General features: G+C 43.0%; 1 long non-coding RNA gene across 1 annotated transcript; it reads left to right on the top strand.

The window, feature by feature from the left end:
• The first annotated feature begins 936 nt into the window (after positions 1 to 936).
• Positions 937 to 6,303, top strand: LOC122541697. Its single transcript, XR_006309652.1, has 3 exons — positions 937 to 1,012; positions 1,178 to 1,283; positions 6,231 to 6,303. It is a non-coding gene; the product is annotated as an uncharacterized LOC122541697 (long non-coding RNA).
• Positions 6,304 to 6,612: the final 309 nt, after the last annotated feature.

Here is a 6,612-nt window from a genome sequence, read left to right as displayed (position 1 = left end):
TGCTGCAGGGTTGAAGGGTTTGAGCTATAGGGAGAGGCTGAATATGCTGGAGCTGTTTTCCCTGGAGCAGCGGAGGTTGAGGGGTGACCTTATAGAAGTTTATAAAATCATGAGGGGCATGGATAGGGTGGTTAGGCAAGGTCTTCCTCCTGGGGTGGAGGAGTCCAAAACTAGAGGGCATAGGTTTAGAGTGAGAGGGGAAAGATATAAAAGGGACCTGAGGGACAACTGCTTCACATGGAGGGTGGTGCGTCTATGGAATGAACTTCCAGAGGAAGTGGTGGAGGCTGTTACAATTACATTTAAAAGGCATCTGGATGGGTATATGAATGGGAAGGGTTTGGAGGGATATGGGCCTAATGCTGACAAATCAGACTAGATTTATTTCGGATGTCTGGTTGGCATGGACGAGTTAGACCGAAGGGTCTGTTTCTATGCTGTATGGCTCTATGACTCAATGACGGAGTTCAAGCCTGAAATTGAAACAAGGACCTTTGATCTAAGGAGAGTTCAGTATAACACTGGAGTGTGCCTTCACATAGTGGGTCATTGGAGAAGCCTCCATAGCGTCTGAGTGGAAAACGAACCACGACAGATCTTCAATGTCTAAAAACCTTCATTGACAATCAACATGAGTTTCATTTTTACGTCGCAGTGATTCCAAGAATGTCACACAAATCACTTGAGAGCTGGGAGAGGGGTGGAAGTCACAGAAATATAAGTACTGTTTGAAATAACTTAGTGGAAATTAAATTAATATTTTAATCTGACACTTAGAAATATTACGGCACAGTTCATCATTTTAATGGAGGCTTAATACTGAAGACGATCGTAGCTTTAGCAGCAGACTTTAATTTAGATATTTTCTTTCTTTAATGGGCTGCATATATTTAACGGTGTTAAAATCCAGCTGATTAAAGTAGTCACGTGGCAGAGATCATTGGAAGTTTAGCTGGCATTGCAGAGCAGATTTTACAAGCTTCTGGCATCGGTGGATAGCTCCAGTTACTAGGTAACGTAACAATAATAACCGTTGTGCATTTCTGCCCTTTTGTGATCATTCATGTGATCAAGTAAAGCAGAACATTTTATTTTAACTGCAAAGGCACATCTTAAAAGATCTTAATAGTAAAAATCTACATAAGAAGCTTCTCAGCATAGCTTCTCTTCTTCTTAGGCCATCCCTTAGGATTGAGGATGACGATCTTCCGGTGGGCAATGCTGTTGTGATTTCTGAGGTGACTAAATAGTCCAATGTTGGATACGTGCATCCCACGAAGATGGTAGGGAATGTTTGGGTTTTTATGCTTTCGTTTGGCTGTTTGCACTTGATGTTTATCTGGGGCCTCAATTCTTTTGACACCTTCACGGACACCTTCAGAGTCATACAGCATGGAAACAGACCCTTTGGTCCAACCAGCCCATGCTGACCATGTTCCCAAATTAAACTAGTCCAACCTGCTTGCACTCGGCTCATATCCCTCCAAACCTTTCCTATTCATGTACCTATCCAAAAGTCTTTTAAATAGTGTAACTGTACCCGCATCCATCACTTCCACTGGGACTTCATTCCACACACGAACCACTCTCTGTGTAGAAAAAAATTGCATCTCATGTCTTTTCAAAATCTTTCTCCTCACACCTTAAAAATATGTTCCCTAGTCTTGAAATCTCAACCCCTAGGGGAAGAGACATCTGCTATTCACCTTATGATTTTATAAATCTTTAAAAGGTCATTCCTCAACCCAGTTCCGGTCTATCCAGCCTCTCCTTATAACTTAAACCCTCCATTCTGAGTAGCATCCTAGTAAATCTCTTCTGACGCCTCTCCAGCCTGATAATATCCTTCTTATCACAGGGTGACCAGAACTAGACACAGTACTCCAAAAGAGGTATTACCAATGTTCTATTCAACCTCAAAACAACGTCACAACTCCTACACTCAAAGGTCTGAGCAATAAGGCAAGCGTGATAAGTGCCTTCTTAACCGTCCTGTCTACATGTGACTTAAACCTCAAAGAATTATGTGCCTGAACCTCTTGGTCTCTCTGTCCTACAACACTAACCAAGGCACGACTTTTAATTGTGTGAGTCCTGTCATTATTTCTTTTACCAAAATGCAATACCTCACATTTATCCAAATTAAACTCCATCTGCACTCTTTAGTCCATTGACTCAATTTATTAAGATCTTTTTGTAATCTTACATAACTTTCTTCACTGTTCACCATACCACCAATTTTGGTGTCACCCACAAACTTACTAACCATGCCTTCTGTATTCTCATCTAAATAGGAACATTTCAGAGGGATATGGGCCAAATGTTGGCAAATGGGACTGGATTAATTTAGGATATCTGGTCGGCATGTATGAGTTGGAACAAAGGGTCTGTTTCCATGGTGTATGATGATGACTCTATGACCCTAAACCATTTATAAACATGACAAACAAGAGTGTACCCGATACTTGGGACCCTGTAGAATACCACTGGTCTCAGAACTCCAGCCTGCAGTGTCTGCTGTTTTGGCTACAGATTTCCATGGGTCAGTGGAATAATGTATTTTTTGATGGGGGGGGGGGGGGGGATGCTTTAAGGATGTCCTTGTTGCATTTTCCTCTGCCCACTTTGTAACCACATGTTGTGCTGAACCTCAGAGTGCAGACCTGGATTTGGAAGTCTTGTGTCAAGCAAGTGGATGATGTCTCGATGACCCTCACACGCTGTAACCAGTAATCACTCCTCCAACATTCTATCTGTGCTTGGATCTTTGAGGTCCATATACAGCAGCGACATCCAAAATTGGAAGTCAATCCATTGGCACATCAGTCACCTTGTGAGGAACCTTTGGAGGGAACCTTGTTTCTTTTAGATCTATGCCTTCTCTTTAATGATCCTTTTAGCTTCTCTCTATCAACTTTATCTAGCCGACTCATGATTGTGAAAACCTCCACCTTTTCAATATTCTCTGCAAAGAAAACTACCCCAACTTCTTAAACATATCTTCATAACCCTCTGAAAATAAGATGTTCTAAAGAATTTTGCAATGTTACATAAAATATGCATAACAAAAGCACACTACTCAGGTCGAAACGTTAACCTATTTGATCCTTCTCCCATCCTTCCTTATCTAACTCTATTAGAGTAACCCTGTCCCATCTCCCCCAACTACTTATATAACCTCCTCATCAATGGTTCTATATTCATATAAATATCCCTAGAGTGTGGGAGCATGCCATTCGGCCCATCAGGTCCACACCAAAACTCTAAAGAAGAGCATCCCACCAAGCCTGCACATTTTTGGATAGTGGGAGGAAACCAGAGTGCCTGAAGGAAACCCACGCAGACACGGGGAGAATGTACAAACTCCACACAAACAGTCACCCAAGGGCAGAATTGAACACATGCCCCTGGTGTTGTGAGGTAGCAGTGCTAACCACTGAGCCACTGTGCTGCCCTGAACAAAATACCTAGCTCGAATTTCTGCCTAAGATGACAAGTTCCATCTTCCCCCTCCAGTCTCTGAGTCAAGAAACTTCTTCCAAAATCCCAAATTTGTTTCTGGTGCCCACCGAGATTTCTCATTTGGAAATGCAGTCACTGTTCTTTAATAGGTAAATGTAGCTGCCCCAACAGCATTGCAATGAATTACCAATTAGGCAACCTGTGATGGTTATAGTTGAATAGCAAATGCTGACCAATGGTCCAATTGTCTTCCTGGAATTGTGGTACAGTATCTTCCATATCCACCAACTACACAAGACCTCGTGTTGAGAAGCTTTTCCAAATCTCATCCTGTAATATTGCAAAATTAGGGTATCAATTGAGATTATAGACTGAAGCCCTGGAGTGAGTGAAAGTACCCACAGGGCTGAATCCCTTGTTATGGGTGACAGAGGTTGGCAGTGGGTGCATACACGAGTGTCACTCTGCTTTGCGAATGGGGGTGGCTCAGCTCTTTCTGTGTAATTACAGATGGGGAACCTCATAGCAGAGTACAGACAAAAAGTTGATATATCTGCTATAACCTCAAGAGGTTCAACTCCAGAGCATCAATGTGGACTTCAACAGTTTCCTCATTTCCCCTTCCTCCACCTCACCCCAGTTCCAAACTTCCAGCTCAGCACTGTCCCCATGACTTGTCCTACCTGCCTATCTTCTTTTCCGCCTATCCACTCCACCCTCCTCCCTGACCTATCATCTTTATCCCCTCCTCCACTCACCTATTGTACAATCTTCCTTCCCACCTATCCACTACACCCTCCTCTCTGACCTACCACAATTACCCCACCTCCATCTACTTATTGCACTGTCAGCGACCTTCACCCCAGCCCTACCCACCTCCCATTTATCTCTGTACTCCTCAGCTCACAAGTCTCATTCCTGATGAAGGGTTCTTGCTCGAAATGTCGATTTTACTACTCCTTGGATGCTGCCTGAACTGCTGTGCTTTTCCAGCACAACTAATCCAGAATATAACCTCAAGAGGTCAATGATCCTGATGTCATATTTAAAGGGCGCCTGGACATGTATTAACTCACTACAAGGCAGGAACGCTACTCAAATCCTCATGGCAAAGTTTCCTGGTCCTTTCCCCATTCAGCCTGGCTCACTTGCCTTAGACAGACTTCCCAACTGGCTCCTTGGCCCATGCCCATTACAAACCAAGCATCTCGCCCTCACTCCCTTAGTCGCCCCTATGTCAAAAACATCTTAGACAGCCATCAAATGGTTTTAACCAGTACCTGGTATAAACGGTCACTGCCCAAGAAAGACAAAGCCACAGCTACTCACTTCAAAGTCCAAGAGAATGGCTGCCTTTCTTGCTGTAAACCAGCACTATTGAGTTATGACTCTGAAGGCATATAATGAATGCTTGCAAAGAACCCAATGGGGGTGGGGGGTGGGGGGGGGAGTTAATTCTCGAAAACTTGCCTTTCAGTCGGCATGTATTCCATACAAAGAGGCTGCTCAAGTGTTGCTTTCAGGAAGAAGAAGGTGAGCACTGCAGATGCTGGAGATCAGAGTCGAGAGTGCGGTGCTGGAAAAGCACAGCAGGTCAGGCAGCGTCCGAGGAGCAGGAGAATCGACATTTCGGGCATAAGCTCTTCATCAGGGATCAAATCAAATTCCGGATGAAGGACTTATGCCCGAAACGTTGATTCTCCTGCTTCTCGGATGCTGCCAGACCTGCAGTGGTTTTCCGGCACCGCACTCTCGACTCTGTTGCTGCCAGGTAGCTCATCCTGCCTTTAAATCTCTGAGAATGTAATCCTTAAACTTATTTCTTAATTCTGGCATTGAGAATCTGCTTGCTGGCCTTCCATTCCCATTATATTTCCCATGCCTGGGAGAAGCACATAAGACGCCCTGCATGATGTGAGAAGGTCAGAAATGTAATTTTGACTTTGGCTAACAGCGCCTTTCAAATATTGAATCCATAACACGATAAACAATTCTCCCCATTAAAAAATTTTTTCCCTGTTATCCAAAGTCAAAATTGCTGCAATAGATTCCATTGAATATGTGTATTGCATTTTAACCAGGTAGCGAAGGGGTTAAGGCATGCCCATTCATACAAAACCATATCAGGGGCTCCCTCAGAAGTTTCCCTTGAAAGAATCTGGCTTCTAATCTTTACTCTGTTGCCCTACTCTCTCTTCATAAAGTAACAAAGTTCAGAATCACACAATTCATCTGTCTTCAGCTCAGTCACTCTCCTGCCATAATTTTTTTTAGGTCTAACATCTAAAGATGAATATTATTTTTAAAGGAAAGCCAACATGAGCTAATTTTCGCCTTTCTTATTTTGGATGGAGCCACAAAGGCATGTTTAACATTCGGTTAAATCAGCAATTGAAGCCTCCTCTCTGTTGGCAAGGTCACTGGGAGGCGTGTGATGTTTCGGAGCCTTTCAGATAGACAACATTGCTATTTTTTTTTATCGAAAATCCTCCCAGGATAGCCCACACAGTCTGTACATGGGATCTTGACCTCTGAAGAGAAAAGAGTGAAGCATTTAAATAACTTGCACACTTTGATCTGAACCATTTTTCTTTTCTAAATATACTTCTCCTTTTTATGCCCTTACCTCGATAACATGATTTTCCTTATCTGTAAAGGAGTACCATACTGGGATCTTCAATCTCAACGATGAGACACTATTTTATTTTATGAGGTTTTGTCATTGTATCATGTAGCCCTTTTATTCGTTCTTTCTCCCTTGTTCACAGGCCTACTGACCTTACGTTCCACACAGAAATCGGGCCTATCACTGCAAAGTCAGCTTGCACCCAGAGAATACTCAGTAACACAGCTTTCTACTCTAGTTGCCACTCCAAGGAAATACAGTACTGGTTAAGAAATCACACAAACAGTGCTATTCTTAACCAGGGCCACAACAAACATGTGACTTCCCACGAGGAACTTTTGAGAAGACTGCGTATATTCTCAAGATTTTGGCAAGAATCAGAGAGGATTTAACAGAGGCACACAAATTAATTTTGACAGAACCTGACAGGGTAGATGGAGGAAGGATGTTTCCCTCTGGCTTGTCCAAAACTAGGAGCTATAGTTTCAGAGTACAGGTTGGACAATTTTGGACTAAGTTGAGAG

This window comes from Chiloscyllium plagiosum, chromosome 38 (genome assembly GCF_004010195.1).
Source record: "Chiloscyllium plagiosum isolate BGI_BamShark_2017 chromosome 38, ASM401019v2, whole genome shotgun sequence".
Classification (NCBI taxonomy): Eukaryota; Metazoa; Chordata; class Chondrichthyes; order Orectolobiformes; family Hemiscylliidae; genus Chiloscyllium; species Chiloscyllium plagiosum.
Note: the sequence above shows the minus strand (reverse complement) of the source record. Positions and strands in the feature narration are given on the sequence as shown.